This window comes from Hemiscyllium ocellatum (assembly GCF_020745735.1).
Source record: "Hemiscyllium ocellatum isolate sHemOce1 chromosome 27 unlocalized genomic scaffold, sHemOce1.pat.X.cur. SUPER_27_unloc_28, whole genome shotgun sequence".
Lineage (NCBI taxonomy): Eukaryota > Metazoa > Chordata > Chondrichthyes > Orectolobiformes > Hemiscylliidae > Hemiscyllium > Hemiscyllium ocellatum.
Genome location: NW_026867496.1, coordinates 51401 through 72581, shown reverse-complemented (window position 1 = coordinate 72581; position 21181 = coordinate 51401). Strand labels below are relative to the sequence as shown.

The 21181-nt window shown below is 45.0% G+C and overlaps 1 pseudogene; it reads left to right on the top strand.

The window, feature by feature from the left end:
* LOC132807959 (gastrula zinc finger protein XlCGF57.1-like) overlaps positions 1-21033 on the top strand; it is a 38780-nt pseudogene extending 17747 nt beyond the window's left edge.
* The last annotated feature ends 148 nt before the right edge of the window (positions 21034-21181 follow it).

The window sequence follows — 21181 nt, the reverse complement described above, 5'->3', positions numbered from 1 at the left end:
GTGGAATGAATTTGCTGAGGATATGGTAGATGCAGGTACAGCTACAACATTTAAATGACATTTAGATGGGTACATGAAGAGAAAGGTTTAGAGGGATATGGGCCAAATGCAGGCAAATGGGATGAGTTTAATTTGGGAATCCTGGTCAGCATGAAGGGGTTGGACCGTGCTGTATACCTCAATGAACCAGAAGTCATCTTATTCAAACTAGTAGAATTCTGAAAGGGGTTTAACAGGATAGATGCAGATACAATTCTCCTTCGTTGGGGGCGTCATAGAATCCTGACAACTTGGAAGCAGGTCGTTCGGCCCATTCTGGCCCTCTATTTTGCATCCCACCCATACCTACCCCCTTACTCTGTATTTCCCATGGCTAATCCATCCTAACTTGCACATCCCTGACAATAGGACTGTGTGAGAATCTCTCCAACTATGTCAAAGGCATCTTGAAACCAATCATTCATGGAACCCCTAGCTTCTGTCACGACACTACAGATTTCTTACAGAAACTCAGCACCCACAGACCAGTAGTCTCAATGTCGGCATCACGGCAACAGCCTCATTACTTAACACCAACAATTGCCAGTCTCTGACCACCATCCTACAACTCATCCACTTTATCCTCGATCTCAACATCTTCACCTTTGACAACCAGTTCTTCATCCAGACACACAGAACAGCCATGGGACCAAATTTGCACCCCAATATGCCAACATTTTCACGCACTGGTTCAAACAAGACGACTTCTCTACGCAGGGCCTCAAACCAACACTATACACCGGGTACATTGACGACATTTTCTTCTTCTGGATGCATGGAGAGGAGTCACGGAAAAAGCTATACAGTGATATCAACATGTTCCATCCCATCGTCAAACTCATCTTGGACTATTCTCTACTATCTGTCTCATTCTTGGACACCTGCATCTCCATCAAGGATGGGCAGCAACTCAGCACCACACACAACCTCAAAACCACGCATAACCTCACGATGATACACTTCTCCAGCTTCCACCCAAAACAGCCATCCCCTTATGGACAAGCCCTACGCACACACAGGATCTGTTCAGATGAGGAAGAATGTGACGGGCACTTAGAAGTATTCAGGGACGCTCAACTCATTGCCCGTCGGTTCCAACATGCCATGGTGAACCATGGGAAATGCAAGGTTATAGTTTCATAATAATAGAAGCAAGAGTAGGCCATTTGGCTCGTCCAATCTGCTCCGCCATTTATTAAGATCATGGCTGATTTATCCATCATCTCAGCTCCTCCTCCCTGCATTGTCCCAACTACCCTTAAGTCCCCGACCATGCAAAACCTATCCAACCGTGTCTTCAATATACTTAATGAAGCTGCCTCTACTGCTTCCATGGGCAAAGAATTCCATAGATTCATGACTCTCTGGGAATAGTGGTTCCTCCTAATGTCTGTCCTAAATCTACTCCCCCTAATCTTGACACCTGGTCTCATTCACCAGCAGAAATGTGTGGATAGGATAGGGCTGCATTCCACAGTGCAATGAATTCCCATCTCCCACCAAGATCCCAGATGTACTCAGTTGCAGTCTCACAATTGAAAGATTTTACTGTAACTTCTGCTCCCAGTAAGGGCAAAAAAGTCCATTCTTCATAACCACATTTCTGCTTTCACCGAAGACGATTAGAATCATACAGCATGGAAACAGACCCTTCCGTCCATCTCGTCCATAGCGAACAGATATCCTAAATTAATTTCCTCTCATTTGCTAGCATTTGGACCACATCCCTCTAAACCCTTTCTATTCATGTACTCAGCCAGATGCCTTTTAAATGTTGTAATTGTACCAGCCTCCTCCACTTCCCCTGTTCGTTTGTTCCATACATGCACCACCCTCTGCTTGAAAAAAAATGCCTTTCAGGTCCCTTTCCTCACCCACCTTAAAACCTATGCCCCTCTTGTTCTGGACTCCCCTCCCCTGGGAACAAACCTTGGCTATTCACCCTATCCATGCCCCTGAGAAACTTCTAAGGTCACCTCAGCCTTTAATGCTCCAGGGAAAACATTCCTGGCCTACTCAGCCTCTCCTTGTAGCTCAAACTCACCAACTCTGGCAACAGCCTTGTAACTCTCTTCAAAATCCTTTCAAAAGTTTCACAACATCTTTCCTATGGTAGAGAGACCAGAACTGTGTACAGTATTCCAAAAATGACCTCCTCTACTGCCTCAGCATAACCTCCCAACTCCTATACTCAATCCACTGACCAATAAAGGAAAGCATACCAAACACGTTCTTCACTACCATCTCTACTTGTGACTCCACTATTAAGGAAAGGAACCTATACTTCCTGTCTCTTGGTTCAGGAACACTCCCCAGGACCTGACCATTTAGTATATACATCCTGTCCCAATTTGCCTTTCCAAAATGCAACACCTCACATTTCTCTAAATCAAACTCCATCTACTATCCCTCGGCCTATCTAATGAATTATAATTCATAGTGAACACTCTTTCCTATCTTATTCCTGAGAAGCTGAAAATCTCCATCCCACTCACTCTCCCTCCATTTTTACTTTGCTGAACCTCATCCTGAAGGGTCTGGATCATTCCGATGAACAGGCCCACACTCAGGAGGATCTAACTGAAACATACAGAATACTGAACAGCATGGCCAGAGTGGACATTGGGAAGATGTTTCCACTGGTAGGAGAGACTAGGACTTGATGGCACAGCCTTCGAGTAAAGGGAAAACCTTTCAGAATAGAGGCAAGGAGAAACTTCATCAGCCAGAGAGCGGCGAATCTATGGAATTCATTGCCACAGAAGGCTGTGGAGGACAAGTCACTGAGAAAATTTAAGACTGCGACAGATCGGTTCTTGAGTATCAAGGGGATTGAGCGTTACAGGGAGAAAGTGGAAGAATGGGCTTGAGAAACTCATCAGCCATGATTAAATGTTGGAGCAGAGCTGATGGGCAGAATGGCATTATTTCTGCTCCTATGTCTTGTGGTCTGTTGACATCCTGGACACAGTGTCAGAATTGGGAGCAGGAGTAGGCCATTTGGTCTTTCAAGCTTGGACCAGCATTGCACAGATCATAACTGGATATGAATCTACCTCCATCTCGGTGGATAGGCCGAGGTGTTTTCACTGGAAGAAAGTGAGGGCTGCAGATGCTGGAGATCAGAGTCCAGAGTGCGATGCTCGAAAAGCACAGGACTGGCAGCATCTGAAAAGCAGGAAAATCAATGATTCGGGCATAAGTCCTTCATCAGAGCTTATGCCCAAACGTAGATTTTCCTGCTGCTCGGATGCTGCCTGACCTTCTGTATTTTTTCCAGCACCACACTCATTTTCACTGGACCACAGGAGATTGAAAAGTGACCTTTTAGAGGTTTATAAAAATCATGAAGGGGATAGATGAGATGAAAGGCGGAGGTCCTTTCCCTTGGGTGGGGGGTTTCAAGATTAGAGAGCAAATTTTGAAGGTGAGAGGAGAAAGTTTTAAAAAGTAATGAGGGGCATGATTTTTTTTTTTACAGAGTGGTTTGTGTGGAATGAATGTCCAGAGGAAGTGGTGGACGCAGGGACAGTTACAATGTTTAAAAGGCATTTGGATAAGTACATGAATACGAAAGGTTGAGGTATACGGGCCAATCTAGGTGAGACTAGTTTAGTTTCAGTACATAGTCAGCATGGAGTAGTTGGACTGAAGGGTCTGTTTCTGTGTTGTATGACTCTGTAACTGTTCTGTACTAATCTTAAAACCATTTTCTGCTTCCCCCCCATAAACATCCACTCCTTTGTTGTTCAGATAAACTTCCCACCTCACTCCGATACTCAATGGTCTGACCAATAAAGGAAAGCATACCAAATGCCTTCTTCACTAATCTGTCTACCAGTGACTCCACCTTCAACGAACTATGAACTTGCACTCCAAGGTCTCTTTGTTCTGCAACACCCCTCTGAAGTGTGTCAGTCTTTCTTGCATTGCTTGACCAAAATGCAAACCATGCATTTTCATCTGCCACTCCTTGGCCCTTCAGCCCATCCAATCAATTCTAATTTATAGTGAACTCTATTTCTTCTCTCTTGTTCCCTAGAATTTGAAAATCTCCATCCCACACACTCTCCCTCCATTCTCAGTTTGCTCAACCTAATCTTTCCTGTACCACAACCTGAAGGGTCTGGTTCATGCTGGTTAACAGGCCCACACTTGGGGGGGGGGGGGGGGGGGGGGGAAAGAGGGGTGTTCTAATTGAAACAAACAATACTGAATCCTGAACAGAGTGGACGTTGGGAAGATGTTTCCATTGGTTGGAGAGACTAGAACCAGTGGGCACAGCCTTAGAGTAAAGAGAAGACCTTTCAGAATGGAGGTGAGTGGTGAATCTATGGAATTCACTGCCACAGAAGGCTGTGGAGGCCTTGTCATTGAAGGTTTGAGGAGAAAGCTTTTAAAAAGACATGAAAGGTAATCTTTTGTTTTATACATTGAGAGTAGTTTGTGTGCGGATGAATATCCAGAGGAAGTGGTGGGTGCAGGTACAGTAACAATATTTAAAAGGCATTTGGATAAGTGCATGAATAGGAAAGGTTCGGAGGGGCATGGGCCAAACACAGGCAGCTGTGACTAGTTCAGTTTGTGAATATATTCAGCATGGACTAGTTGGTCTGAAGGGTCTGTTTCTGTGCTGTATGACTCTGTAACTGTCCTATACCGGTCTTAAAATCATTTTCTTGCCTTTCTCCATAAATGTTCACTTATTTGATGTTCAAAAATCAGATGAATGCAGTCTTAGATATATTCAATGACCCCCTAACTGCAGGAAGACATCCCTAATTCTGAACTCAATTCCTCTTGTTCACATACCACTTGCTTTGCTCATTGCTTGCTGCAACTTCTGACAACTGGCGTTCACTGGACGCTGAGCCCCCTTTGTACATCCATACATCATTTCTGATGAAGGGCTCATGCCCAAAACGTGGATGGTCCTACTCCTTGGATGCTGCCTGACCTGCTGTGCTTTTCCAGCACCACACTTTTCAACTCTGATCTCCAGTATCTGCAGACCTCACCTTCTCCACATCCCAATATGTCAGCATTTAAACAATGCACCTCCTTTCTGTTTTTTTTTCCCCACAGCAAAGGCTATAACTTCATATTGCGGTACTGCATTCGTCGCGTGTTTGTCAATTGCGGTCTTTTCTACATCGAGGAGACCCAAATGTAAGTTTGAGGAATGGTCCACAGCTGAAGCCGCAGAGTCTGAATGGACCTCCCTGTCACCACCCATTTTAATTTCCCTTCCCACTCCCTTTCTGACATACTCACCTTAGGCCTCCTGCATTGCCACAATGAACCAAACCGTAAATTAAAGGAACATCACCTCATCTTCTGCCTGGGCAGCCAACAGCCCGGAAGCCTCAACATTGTGTTTTCCAATTTTAAATAACCTCCCTTTCCATCCCCGACTCCCTTCCCAGTCCCTCCCATTCCACTCCTCCTTGCCACCAACCAGATTCCTTCCACCCACTGATCAACCAGGTTGTACCCTCTACCTGTCTCCAACTATCTCCACTTCACCACCCTGCCCCCAGCACAACCTTATTCTGCATCTTCCCCTACAACCATCACCAGTCTGGAACAAGGGTTACACCTGAAACGTCAACTTCTCCACCTCCTGATGCTGCCTGGCTTGCTGCATTCTTCCAGCCTCCTGCCAGTCGATTTTGCCAATTCAGACGCAGACCTGGACCAACATTTCCCGAGTCTGCCCCTTCCCTGGATTTGTTCCCTCTCCTTTTGGTTGCTGCAAGTCAACAATTAAACCCCAGAATGAAAAATAAATAGAAAAAGGAGTGAGAAAAGAGTGTTGTACTCACAGATGTTAGACAGAGGAAGGAAGTTGCAGTCTGGGCTGAAGCTCAATCTTCATTCTGAGAGAGTGGAACAGCAGCAGCTTCAGAAGGTCATGGTCCAGCTTCTGCTTTCAGACAGTAGGGGAGCTGTGATTGGCAAGAGGACAAGTCACCTTCAGGTCCTCCAGTGCTCCTTATCGGTCCATCAAAAGAAGATCTTGTACTTTTTCTGCCGACAGCAAAGAACATGCCCAATGTTTTGGTGACACCACTGAACACGCGCCCTGCAATATGCCCTGTGGCGATTCTAGTGTGACTGACAGATTTTAAGTGTCCAAATACCAAGAGGAGAAAAAGGGGGTAGAGCCACAACTTTTTTTCCCACATGGCTTGACATTTTATTGTTTTGGCATTTTGTCTGGCTGCTCAATCTCTGTGCTTTCCCCGCTGTAGGGGTGAAGTTCAGAACTAGAGGGCATAGGTTTACGTTGAGAGCGGAAAGATGTAAAAGGTACCTAAGGGGCAACATTTCCATGCACAGTGTGGTGCATGTATGGAAGGAGCTGCCAGAGGAAGTGGTGGAGGCTGATACCTTTTAAATGTTGTAATTGTATCTGGATGGGTATATGAATAGGAAAGGTTTAGAGGGATATGAGCCAAGTGCTGGCAAATGGGACTAGATTAATTTGGGATATCTTGGAGAAAGCGAGGACTGCAGATGCTGGAGATCAGAGTTGAGAATGTTGGAACAGTACAGGTCAGGCAGCATCCAAGGAGCATGAGAATTGACATTTTGGGCATAAGCCCTTCAACAGGAATCTTTTCTGAGGATGTAGAATCTGGGTTGCAGTTCTGGGAAAAGTGAGGCTCTGAGCTTGGGCAGGACTGACTGCAGGTAAAGTAGATGGCTGATACTGTGGAGTGGAGGATTCAGGAAGAGAATCGTTGAAGGTTTTGTAGGGTGTACTTGGTATCCTGTTCAGGTCCAAACTAGGTTGGTCTGAATGTGACCCGGAGTCCATGTGGGATCAGATGGATCTGTAGCCAAGCAATGAGAAAGGAGATATGGCTGTGGTAGTCAAATTGCTTGAGGACATGGCTGAATAAATTCTGGGCAGAGGAGAGGACTTGGGGGGTACAGCGAGAGAGGGACTCAGATCTTTGTAGACAGAGGAGGAGAACTTCTTCCAGGTAGGCTTCCATGGAAGAGGCTTCGCAGTAATGTTGAAACCAACTAGGAGAAAGTGAAGACTGCAGATGCTGGAAATCAGAGGCGAGAGTGAAGTACTGTAAAAGCACAGCAGGCCAGGCAACACCCAAGGAGCAGGAGAATCGATGTTTCGGACATAAGCACTTCATTTGGAATCTTTTGATTCCTTTCGGGCATACGCTCGCCTGATGAAGGGCTTATGCCCGAAACATCGATTCTCCTGCTCCACGGATGCTGCCTGAGCTGCTGTGTTTTTCCAACATTACACTGTCACTATTTTGGATATCTGGTTGGCATGGACAGGTTGGCCCAAAGGGTCTGTACAAGTCTATGAGAAGCATACTTTGACAAGTTACAAACTACTGTATGTCCTTGTTAACAAGGCTTAGTACACAACATACTTTACTAACCATTCTCAACAGGATCCTACCCCTTCAATGACTGAGGAACATATACATGCTGGTGCATAATCTACCTCACCAGTACTTCCACTAACCTAATCTCCTTCACTAGTATTTCCACACTACCCTAGGATATTGCACAAGTAATAGCAAGAGTAAACAGCACAAGGATTTTTAAAAAGTGAGGATAAACAGCAAAGGATTAAAAAACATTGAGGGCAAAAAGCTCAAGGATTAATAAAACAGTGAGGGGTAAACAGCACAAGCGCCAGTAAAAGCAGATGGAAAGTGAGTGTAAAATGTGACTATGACAGGACAGGCCCCACATTCCTTCCCCTCCGTCCCCCCCACAACCTGCCTCACCTTTCACCTCCCGGGCCCAGTACCTTCCAGGTGGCCCCATAGTTGACACAGGGGCCGCCCCACGACCAGTAGAACTCCACCACCCAGGCGGCCGACCAGTTCCCAAACAGGCCCTTAACCCCATCCGCCTCCAGAATGGTCACCGGCTCCTGCCTGCTGTACAGCCAGCCGGTGTGGCCGTGACACAGCAGCTGCGCCAGGAAGGCGGCGGTGACCAGTGACGGGGGTCTGCCCCGGGCCGCACGGCGCCATTTTCCTAACGGCCGCCGCTTCCCCGCTCGAGCGACTTCTCCTCCCAACCGCCTTCGCCCCCGCGTGACGTCTGCACGGGGGGATGGGCGGGGCCGGGGGAGCCTCACCGTCACCAAGCAACAGCCACCTCGCGCTACAACTGCTCATTCACAAAAACAAACTCTCCTGTCTCGCTCTGCAGCTGCAGGGGGGACACTGCCACGTTTCGAGGAGCCCTGTCTACATTGGGAAAGCTCACGGCTCCATTTAAACAGATATTTCTACATAATATCGAAACGTCGTCAAATCTAAAGGGAGAAATCTGCATTTTAAAGGGACATGGACATTATCACGGGCTATTGTTGCAAATAAAGAGATTTAATTGACAAGAGCTCGTGGGTTCACAGTTAAAATGCTTTAAACAGCCGTTTTTTTTATTTCACTGCCTTGCCAGGATACAGAAGTTCTCCCATCTGAAATTGTTAGCCCTGAAAAAAATTCAGCAGGAATATGATTATGGAGCTATCAATAAAAAATGTCTAATTTGGGTCACCCAAAGTTATTAATGTAAGAATATTATTTCTTCAAGGTTCGATTTGCCCATCAAAATTCCTTGAATTTAAGGTGTTTCATTGTTGTTTCAATTGTGATCCATTAAAAAGCAATATCCAGTCTCATCTGAGTGCAAAACCAACTCAACTGACTGAACAACCGAAATAACTATTCTGCCTGAACTTTAGATGTGACATCCTCTCCCTCTCTCTCTGTTGACCCAATGGGATTAACCAGGGCTGGAAGTACCACTCTCAGAATACGATTGCTGATCTACAGTTTGCTTCTGCTACTGAACATAAGGATTTAAAAGCTGCTAGCCCGATCCCGCACAATGCACAAAAACAGACTGTTCACCCGTGTCTGCGCAGAGGATAATTTTCACTTGGAATGGATCACAAAATAACAACTGTTACCAGTCCCACAACTCATGAGTTTCCCATGAACAAAGTTAAAAATCACACAACACCAGATTGGAATCCAACAGGTCTATTTAGAAGCAATAGCTTTCGGAGCGCCGCTCCTTCATCAGGTGGTTGTGGAGAATTAGATCGTGATCCCGGAATTTGTAGCAAGAGTCCAGTGTCATGAAAATGTGATACATTAAACAATTTTAGATTAAATCTTCCATCTTTTAGAATGGGTTTCTGTTTTGTGATATGTTAATCCCTGAACTAGTTTTTAATTACCTTCTCAAGAATGTCATTTAAATGCAGAGTTTTTCTAATAACAGGTGTGAATTCTGTCTGGGTCCCAATGTTGAGTCAGACTGACATTTCTCTTAGAAAAGCTCTGCATTTAAATTACACTCTTGAGAAGGTAATTTATAGATTAGGGTGCAAATTAGGGTGGATTGGCTGTGCTAAATTACCTATAGTGCCCAGGGATGTGCAAATTAGGGTGGATTATCCATGGGAAATATGGAGTAAGGGGGTAGGTATGGGTGGGATGTTCTTCAGAGGGCCAGTGTAGAATAGATGAGCTGAATGGCCTACTTCCACATTTTCGGGATTCTATGACTCCCTAACCACGCCCCCCACCAAAGGAGCATTTTATCTGTATCTATTCTGTCAACCCCCTTTCAGAATTCTATTGGTTTCAATAAGGTCACTTCTGGTTCATAGAGGTATCCAACACAGGAACAACTCGTCCATGCCGAGCAGGATTCCGAAACTAAACGAGTCCCACTTGCCTGCATTTGGCCCATATCCCTCTAAACCTTTCCATTCATGTACCCACCCAAATGTCTTTAAACATTGTAACTGTACCTGCATCTACCAGTTCCTCAGCAAGTTCATTCCACGTGCAAATCACCTTCTGTTAAACCATTGCCCATCAGGTTCCTTTTAAATCTCTCTGCTCTCATCTTAAAGAAATATGTCACCTAGCCTCGAGCTCATTTTAACAGTTTTATGCTAAGGAAGAACCCTTTGCTATTCACCTTACCGCCACTCCTCATGATTTTATAAATCTCAATGAGGTCACCCCTCAGCCTCCTTCACTCCAGTGAAAAAAGTCCCAGCCTCTCTAAAAAAGTACATGATCCCTCACCACCCCCCCCCCCCCATGTCTCTCTGTTTTACAACATAACCCAGGGCCCTACCATTAACTGTACATGTCCTGCCCTTCCTGGTTTTCACAAAATGCAAGCCCTTGCTTTTATCCATAACTTTCATACACACGTGCTCTCTCTTAGACACACAGACATACTCCCCCCAACACATTCACAGGCTTATACTCCATCACACTCACAATTTACCTGCACGCACACAATCTTACATGCACACACTCACATTCTTTCATGAATGCACACACATAACTCTTTGGGGTGAATTTGTATTGGCAGGATTATTCTTGCAGATACATTCAATTTTGCTCAAAGAGCACGTAAACTGCAGGCAGTCAATCCATGTAATATTTTATACATTCCTACTTTGGAAATAGAACCAGTCTGATTCAAGATTGGGATACTGATAGGCTCGAACCTCACACCTTTAAAGCATTGTCTGAACTGAGATGTCACCTATTTTTTATAAAACCTTAAGTCATCTCGAGAATGTGGTTTAAAAGATTTATATTAATGAACCAAAACCTGCAACCCATTCTAAAAGATGAAAGAGGTAACAGCAATCTAGGCTTGTTCAATATCTCCTATCAGTTGCATGGCACTGTGATCTTTTGCTATGAAATCTGTGTCTTATTACCCTGGTCCACAGCTACCCGATGAAGGAGCAGCACTCCAAAAGCGAGTGCTTCCAAATACATCTGTTGGACTATAACCTGGTGATGTGAGATTTTTAACTCTATCCAACCCACTCCAATACCAGCTCCTGCATTTCGTAACTTGTGAACACAGCCCACACCTCCCGGTGCTGCCATTACACTTTACAATGCCAATGAAATGACTCACTCTGCACTCCTGAAAAATTCCCAATTTTTCAAGATACTAGCTACTCATTCACTGCTCCATTTGATACGCGACATTGGAAACTTAGTGCAGCAGGCTGAAAGAAATGAGTAGCTTTAAAACTAAAAACTCTTGGAGCTCAAAGCTTTCAATGAGAATCTGAGCCCGGTAGTAAGTTCAGTAATCTTTATTGTGACCCAGCTTCAGAACCACCCTCCCCCAGCAAAAACGCGAAGAAAAAGGATCTGCTTTTTAAACCGTTCAAAGCACACACACTCTCCACCCATCCCACCTCACCTTCTTCACTGTTTGTCACCACCAAGTTGTCCTTTTGTAACTGGATCCTTTGTACAGCGTAACTCGAAGTAAGTATTGCCTCAGCAAAAAAAAATGTCAGTTTAGGGTGCATTGCAGCTTCTTGATGAACAACCTGGTTAACATCCCTGGGAAGGTGGGAGCAAAATGGAACATCAAGACATTAACACCAACACACTTCAGTCAAACATTTCTGCTCCCAGGAAAGGCAAAACATCCTGAAACTCCAGTCTTCACCATCAGATTTCTGCTTTCACAGAAGACGATTAAAGTCATACAGCACGGAAACAGACCCTTCGGTCCAACTTGTCTGTGCCAAACAGGTATCCTAAATTAATCCAGTCCAATTTGCCTGCATGTGGTCCATATCCCTCTAAATCATTTCTATTCATGTACCCAGCCAGAAGAATTTTAAAATTCCCCTCTCACCTCAAACATATGCCCCTCTAGTTTTGGACTTCCCTACCCTGGGGTAAAGACCTTGGGTATTCACCCTATCCATGCCCCTTATGAATGTCGACATGGTCACCCCTCAGCCTCCGCTGCTCCATCGAAAATATCCCTGGTGTATTCAGCCTCTCCCTATAGTTTAAACCCTCCAACTCTGGCAACAGCCTTGTCAATCTTTTCTGACCACTTTCAAAGTTACACAATATCTTTCCAATAACAGGGAGACCAGAAACAAATGCAGTCTTCCAAACATGGCTTGTACAGCTGCAACATGACCTCCCAACTCCTATACTCAATGGTCTGACCAATAAAGGAAAGCATACCAAATGCCTTCTTCACTATCCTGTCTACCAGTGACTCCATCTACAACGAACTATGAACTTGCACTCCAAGGTCTCTTTGTTCTTCAACACCCCTCTGAAGTGTGTCAGTCTTTCCTGCATTGCTTGACCAAAATGCAAACCACGCATTTTCATCTGCCACTCCTTGGCTCTTCAGCCCATCCAATCAATTCTAATTTATAGTGAACTCTATTTCTCCTCTCTTGTTCCCTCGAATTTGAAAATCTCCATCCCACATACTCTCCCTCCATCAGTTTGCTCAACCTAATCCTTCCTATACCACAACCTGAAGGGTCTGGTTCATGCTGGTTAACAGGCCCACACTTGAGGGGGGGGGGGGGGTTCTAATTGAAACAAACAATACTGAATCCTGAACGGCCTGAACAGAGTGGAAGTTGGGAAGATGTTTCCATTGGTTGGAGAGACTAGAACCAGTGGGCACTGCCTTAGAGTAAAGGGAAGACCTTTCAGAATGGCGGTGAGTGGTGAATCTATGGAATTCACTGCCACAGAAGGCTGTGGAGGCCTGGTCATTGAGGATATTTAAGACTGAGATGGAGACTTTGAGTATCAAGGGGATAAGAGGGTTACGGGGACAAAGTGAGAGAATGGGGTTGAAAAACCTATCAACCATCATTAAATGGTGGAACAGGCCCAATGGGCTGAATGGCCTAATTTCTGCTCCTATGTCCTATGGTCTCTTGCTGTCCTGGACACAGACTGTGAGAATTGGAAGCAGGAGTAAGCTATTTGGTCTTTCAAGCCTGCACCACCATTCAACAGATCATAACTGGATATGAATCTGCCAACATCTACGTGGATGGGCTGGGACATTTTCACTGGAACATAGGAGGCTGAGAGGTGACCTTACAGAAGTTTATAACATCACAAGAGACATAGCTGAGTTGACCGCCGGGTATCCTTTCCCTAGGATGGGGGTTTCAAGATTAGGCAGCCAATTTGAAGGTTTGAGGAGAAAGATTTTAAAAAGGTATGAAGGGTACCTTTTGTTTTATACACAGAGAGTAGTTTGTGTGTGGATGAATATCCAGAGGAAGTGGTGGATGCAGGTACAGTAACAATGTTTAAAAGGCATTTGGATAAGTACATGAATAGGAAAGGTTTGGAGGGGCATGGGCCAAACACAGGCAGCTGTGACTAGTTTAGTTTGTGAATATATTCAGCATGGACTAGTTGGTCTGAAGGGTCTGGTTCTGTGCTGTATGACTCTGTAACTGTCCTATACTGGTCTTAAAATCATTTTCTTGCCTTTCCCCATAAACGCTCACTTATTTGATGTTCAAAAATCAGATGAATGCAGCCTTGGATATATTCAATGACCCTTAACTGCAGGGAGACATCCCCACTTCTGACCTCAACTCCTCTTGCGAATATATCACTTGCCTTGCTGATTGCTTGCTGCACCTGTCTGACAACTGGCAGTGACTGGTGTTGAAGGACGCTGAGACCTCTTTGTCCATCCACACATCATTCCTGATGAAGGGCTCGTGCCCGAAACGTCGACACTCCTGCTCCTTGGATGCTGCCTGACCTGCTGTGCTTTTCCAATGCCACACTTTGACTCAGATCTCCAGCATCTGCAGTTCTCCCTTTCACCACATCCCAATACATCATGGTTTAAACAATACACCTCCTTTCTGCCTTTTTTTACAGCAAAGGCTATAACTTCACATTACAGTACTGCATTTACCGTGTGTTTGAAAATGGTGGTATTCTCTACATCGGGGAGACAGAGCATAAACTTGGGAACGGTTCGCCGAGCATCACAGCCGGGTCCACAGAGGCTGACCATACCTCCCCAGTAGAGAAATTGAGGACTGCAGATGCTGGAGATCAGAGCTGAAAGTGTGTTGCTGGAAGAGTGCAGCAGGTCAGGCAGCATCCAAGGAGCAGGAGAGTCGACTTTTCGGGCCGGAGCCCTTCTTCAGGAATGGCCCCCTAACCGCAGGAAGATATCCCCACATCTGACCTCAATTTCTCTTGCTAATATACCACTTGCCTTGCTGATTACTTGCTGCACTTGTCTGACAACTGGCAGTGACTGGTGTAGAAGGACGCTGAGGCTCCTTTGTACATCCACACATCATTCCTGAAGAAGGGCTCAGGCCCGAAACGTCGACTGTCCTGCTCCTTGGATGCTGCCTGACCTGCTGCACTTTTCCAGCAACACACTTTCAGCTCATACCTCCCCAGACACCATCCATTTTAATTCCACTTCCTACTCCCTTTCTGACATGACCATCTTTGGCCTCTTGCATTGTCAAAACAAACTAAACTGCAACTTGGAGGAACAACACCCCATCTTCCACCTGGGCAGCCTACAGCCCAGAGGACTCAACATAGAGCTCCCCATTTTCATTTCCCATCCCCCAATTGCCTTCTCAGCCTTGACCCTTCCTTTCCACTCCTCTCTGCCACCAACCAGATTCCTTCCTCCCATTGACCCATCAGGTCGTACCCTCCACCTGTCTTCACCTATCCCCACTTCACCATCGTGTCCCCAGCACACCCTTTCTCTGTATCTCTCCCTATACCCACCCCCAGTTATGAACAAAGGTTATACCCAAGATGTTGACTTCTCCACCTCCTGATGTTGCCTGGCTTGCTATGTTCTTGCAGCCTCCTGCCTGTCTACTTTTCCTATTACGACACAGACCTGGACTAACATTTCCAGAGTCTTTCCCCTCCCGGATTCACTCCTTTCCTTTCAGTTGCTGCAAGTCAACGGTTGAACTCCAGAATGAAAAAGAAATGGAAAAGGGGGTGAGAAAAGAAAATACCGCACTCACAGATATTGGACAGAGGAAAGAATTTGCAATCTGGGTGAAGCTCAATCTTCATTGCGGCTCAACATTTTATTGCTTTTGCATTTTGTCTCGCTGCTCAACTTTTGTCCATCTTTTCCCAATGTTGAGAGAGTGTGTGCCCCAGTGAGCTGACTGTGGGAAGGAGCTGTAACCAGTTACACAGATTGAAGAAACGTTACACTATTCGCAGCAGAGAGTAACTGTGCACGTTTCCTGAGTGTGATCACAGTTTCACTTGCTCATCAGAAATAAAGAGCTAAAAGGACACCACAACTGCGGAGAAGTCGTGGAAATGTGGGGACTGGGGAAAGGGATACCATTCTCTGTTGGCACCGGAGATTCATCAGCTCAGTCACATTGGGAAGAGGCAGTTCTTCAAAACATTATTACAACATTATTTCCCGTTGACAAAATACATTCACACTGCCTGATTACCTCGAACTTATACAAGTGCCCTGTCATAACATCTTTAATTATAGCTTTCGACATTTTCCCTATGACATACGTTAAGGTAAATGGTCTGCAGTTTCCCATTCTCTGTCTCCCTTTTTGAAGAAAAGAGTTTAACAATTTAAAGAACCCTTCCCTGAAACTAATGGCGTTGTGGAAAATTAAAACCAATGTGTTAACCATTTCACTGGTTAGTGTTTCTTTAAGAGTCTTGGATGAAATCCTTCAGGTACCCGGAAGTTGTCAAATTGTTGTTCCAACAGTTTACTCAGTACTACTTCCCTGGTAATTGTAATTTTCTTCAGTTCCTTCCTCCCTTTGAATTCCTGATTTATGGCTAGTTCCAGGGTGTTACTTGTATCCTCTCTAGTGTAAACAGATTCAAGCTCTTTTTAAATTCATCTGCCATCTCTTTATCCTCCGTTATTGAATCCCCAGACTCATTTTCTATAGAGCCAACACTTATTTTGTTAACTTTTTAAAAGAAAGCTGAAGAAACTTTCCTACCTGTTTTTGTATTTTTGGCTAACTTTCTAACCCTAATTGCTGTGCTACTGCCAGCATCATTACAGCTGTTTTTCCCCAGCTCTCAACTCGAGCATCAACCTGTCTACTTCTTCTATTGAACTGACCTTGATTAAGTGTTGTAAAACACACAAGGACAAGTCTTTCCTCTCCAGAATGTCTTGGTACTTAAAATGATAAAATTCACTTTGAAATATTGTTCATTCAAACTTTACTAAGCACATCCTACAGATTCAAAATTCAACAATGAGATGCTGTTTTGTTACAAACATTCAGTTTGAAGAAAAGAACTATGAACTTTGAAGAGAAGTTTGAAAACCCAGTCATTAACTGGAAGAACAGCTCTTTTTTTTGTTTAAAAAATGTGAAGACCTAATCAACATGAGTAACTTAGCAGAATAGTGTGTATGGCATTAAATTGTAAATCTAGTTTTCTTTCCTTCCCTGCCATAGTTCCCACAAATCTTTATATGAATCTTGATAGTTTATTCACTTTTTGAAAATAGTCCAAGACATGCAATATCTTGCTAGGATTCATTTGAATTCTTCTCAGGATTCCAAGAATATCTGGTAATTTTATGAGGATGCCTCCATTAGCTTTTGGCTAAGTGAACTTCTAGATTTCGTTTGAGACTTCAAGGTTTAGACTGATCAGTTTGAATGTTGGTTGGAAAAACCTCTAGTTCCTCATGGCTCTTTGTACTTTTAATCTCACAGCACCTAGTGCGTGAGTGACTAAGCTGCTGCTGAACACAAACTGCTTTCTGTCAGCAATGCAAACTCCTTGGTGGATTATTTCTCACCATCTGGAAAAATGATGGGGCAATCTCAGTCAGGATAACACAACAACACTCCTTCCTCAGGAGGCTTATGAAATTCGGCATGGCAATAAGACCCTCACCAACATTTACAGATGCACTATAGAAAGTGTTCTATCTGGATGTGTAATGACCTAGTCCAGCTACTGCTTTGCCCAGAATGGTAAGATACTACAGAAGGTTTTATGCACATCGCAGACCATCATGGAAGTCAACCTACCATCCATGGTCACCACTTACATTTCCCTTTGCCACAGAAATGCTGCCGAAATCATCAAATTCTCCTCCAACCCCCGAATGCTCTCTCACAACATCTTTGGTCAGGCAGAGGATACAGAATCTGGAAACACGTGCAACAGGTTCAGAAAGAGCTTCTTCCCTGCCATTGTTAGACTGATGAATGTACTCTCTTTGTACATATGGAATGATCTGCAGATAAAGTGGTGGAAGCTGCTACAATTACAATATTTAAAAGGCATCTGGATGGGTGAATGAATTAGGAAGGGTTTACAGGGATATGGGCAAATGTTGGTAAATGGGACTAGATTTATCCAGGTTAACTGGTCAGCATGAACGAGTTAGACTGAGGGGTCTGTTCCCATGCTGGACATCGCTATGTCTCTTTGTCCAGTGCCCACTTACCGTCCCCTTCGATAACAGCATAATTGGAAGTGTATGACATAGCAACAACACATAAGTACAACAATTAATTACAATCGAATGTGAGAAAGCCACGAAAAGCACGTTGAATGTTTAGCAGTTTAATAACACTGGATAAATCTCTGACCCTTTTCACGTTCTAGTTCTGATAAATACCACGAGGATCAGAAAGCCTTATGAGAGCGCGAATCTGAAACCCCTTCGCTTGCATTCGACACTCTCCGACGCCAATTGGTACAAGTGCACAGTGCCTTCCCTCTTCTCTCTCCCTCCCAGGATGAGGAATAGAAAGGGGGAAATATTGCTTTGCTCCCAGATGTTGCTCAGAGTTCGGGGTATCAGTCTGAAACTGATCGAGCTACTTCCGCATTGTGACGTCCACATACGAGGGCGGGACGTCCGGAGGGAGCCGGCCGATGACAATCCCGTATTCCAAGATGGGTCTCTCCTATTGGCCACATATCATGACATCACACAGGTCAATTGTGAGCCAATTGGAATGCCTGGATGGCTGGAAGGTGATTGTTCCGCGTGTCAATCAGTTTGACCATGAGCCTCTGAAGCTGATGTTACTCCTGCCCCCCCCCCCCCCCCCCCCCCCCCACCCCCCGGAATGAAGGTTGAGCTTCACCTCGGACTGCAACTTCCTTTCTCTGTCCACCATCTGTGAGTACGGCACTTTTTTTTTACCCCCCTTTCCATTCTGGGGTTAAACTGCTCAGTTTCTGACTCTTTATTCCATCCAGTCCATGCTGAACATGATTCTAAACCTAACTAGTCTCCACCTGCCTGGAAGTGGTCTCCCATTTCAGGGAGAAATTCGGAATGTATTCCTTTCTTGTTAGTCTATGGAATGCACCCCCATAGAGAATAATGGAGACTGGCTCATGGAATATATTCAAGGCTTAATTGAAGAGCATTTTAAATGACAGGGATGTGAAAGGTTATGGAGAACAGCAGGAAATGGAGTGAAGGCCAAAGCAGTACAGATATGATTTTATGGAACAGCAGAGCAAACCTCAGGAGGTGAATAGCTTACCTCTGGTTCAATCTGTGACAACCTGTGTCCAGGGCAGGAAGAGGCGAGCATAGATCCATCAGTCAACATTTTTCAGCATTTATGGAGAATTTGGAACATGGGGCAATACCTAGTGAGAATGGAGGGAGACTGTGGCATTGAGATTCAAATTCTGGGGGGAGGGAGAGAAGAAAGAATGTTCCACAGGAACCAAAACTGTCTGTTTGGAGTTTCTATCCTGCGTAGACAGTGATGTCTTCTGTAATCTCCATTTTGCAGGATATGAGAATGGATGGAATTGCAGCCAGAAATCTCAAAACAAGATCTGATCGAGCCAATCGATTCACTGGCACAGGAATGTTATCAGCCTTTTGAATCTCACTGGATATTTAATTTGTCTTCTGTCCTGTCTGATTTGAAAGGTTTCAAACTTCAGTGAGACCGAAGTACACAGACCTCAGTGAGCGTGTACCAGTGAACTGACTGTAGGAAGAGCTTTAAGCGGGTACAAAGACTGAAATAGCAACACCTCATTCGCAGCAGCAAGGCATAGAACACCTTCCATTTGTGAGTGGTCCTTCAACTGATTGTAGACACTAGAGGGCGGTGGGGATTCCCACGTGATGGAGAAACAGTGGAAATGTGGGGACTGCGGGAAGGAATTCAAATTCCAGAGTTTGCAAAAGCCATCACCACTGTCACACTGGAGAGAAGCCATTCACCTGCTCTGTGTGTGGGAAGGGGTTCACCCATTCATCCGCCCTGGTGACCCCCCAGCGGGTCTATACGGGGGAACAAGGCCTTTCACATGCAAGGTGTATAGGAAGGCGTTCGTTCAGTTATCCACCCTGCGTAGTCATCAGTGGGTCCACTCTAGGGAGAAGCCTTTCACCTGCTCTGTGTGTGGGAAGGCGTTCAACCAGTCATCCAACTTCCAGAGTCACCAGCGGGTCCACAGCGGGGAGAAGCCGTACACCTGCTCTGTCTGCGGGAAGGCGTTCGTTCAGTTATCCACCCTGGTGACCCACTGGCGGATTCACACTGGGGAGAGGCCGTTCCCCTGCTCCATGTGTGGGAAGGCATTCACCCAGTCCTCTGCCTTGCTTACCCACCAACGGGTCCACACCGGGGAGAGGCCATTCATCTGCTGTGTGCGGTAAGCACTTCAGCGATTCATCCACCCTGCAGCGACACCGGTTGATCCACACCGAGGAGAGACTATTCACCTGCTCCATGTGCAGGGAGGGCTTCATTGATTCGTCTTCTCTGCAGAGACACCACGGGTCCACACCGGGGAGAGGCCGTTCACATGCTCCATTTGCAGGAAGGCATTCATTCACACCTGCAGAGTCACCAGCAGGTCCACACCGGGGAGGGACCATTCACCTGGTCAGTGTGTGGGAAGAGATTCAGTCAGTCATGCCATCTGCTCAGACACCAATCCAGTCACAGAGTAGTGAACATTTGGATGCTTTGTGGGTGTTACTTGTCTTAATATTCACGAGGGCATACATTGCCTGGTGAGTTGAGCAACTGTTAAGACACCCTTACTGATTTGGAACATGGACTGAAGTCAGGAGGTGTATATCTGTCATGTTTGACGCTGAAGAAACCTGCCCTGTGTAAAGATTGGCTCCGGTTTCTCCGACTCCACAAGGCTGGCAGGATGATGACATGGTGCGAGATATTGTGTTGTAGGTCTCTTTACTAACACTCTCAAACTCTTTCTTTCTATTTAGTTATTCATAAGTCTTTTCTAACCTGCTCACAGGAGCCCTGTATCTAATAATATTGCATTCCCATTTCATTCACTCATAACTCTTTCCTGTAACATAGCTTCATTCATTCATTCATTCATTCATTCATTCATTCATTCATAAAATCACAGTTTTGTAGTGTATTTTACTATTACAAAATAGAATAAGCTAAAACACCTCTTTCAACTCATTCCTGATTTTTCACACCTTCATCCCTTACCAGCTCTTGCTACAAGCAGTGTTTAGGCCTATTTCTGCATCAAAAGCTACCTCTCAATAACTGTCAACATGTTTTCAGAACAATACCTCCCTGCCAGCTTATCTCCATGAAAGAATACAATATTAATCAGCCCTTGCCAACCGTCTATCGGGACCTGAATACATAAATACATCAAACAGTTTCCCTGACTCGCAGCCACTGTCCCCTTTAAGAAGCTGACTATCGAGACTGCGCTTCCATGAAATTGCAGGAATGAATGAAACTCTCACTGGCAAATACTAAACAAGTCTCCCAACCCAGCTGCGGTAAACAGTTTAATTCCGTTTATTCTTTTATTCAGTGCAGGTACAATGGCTAACTTATTTAGAGCACAGAGGCCTAATAATTTTCCTAACATTTGCTGACTTAACAGGCAAAAGGACTGTCACCTCTTAGTTCTGCAAGCAGACCACACAGACAATCTCAATCCTATCGGGAGTAGCAGCCAGCGTTTGTGTACAATAGATAAAACAATGGGACACCATAGTGACGGAGTGTTAATCTCTATAAGAACTGTGTGTAAAGAGGCTGCTGTAAGGACGGTATTTCGGGTTTCCATCACCACCTCAAATTTGTACAACTTGCAGTTGCTGAATAAAGAGGCTATTTTCGCCAGTCGCTGATTTTGGTTGCTATTTGAACATGATTCCACAACGGGAACAGAGAATGCTTGCCCAGTGCTGAAGGATGGATAAAAAAGAAAACTAAAGTTTCTGACGGCGTCTGACAATCCGAGTGGCGTTTGTGAGAAATGCC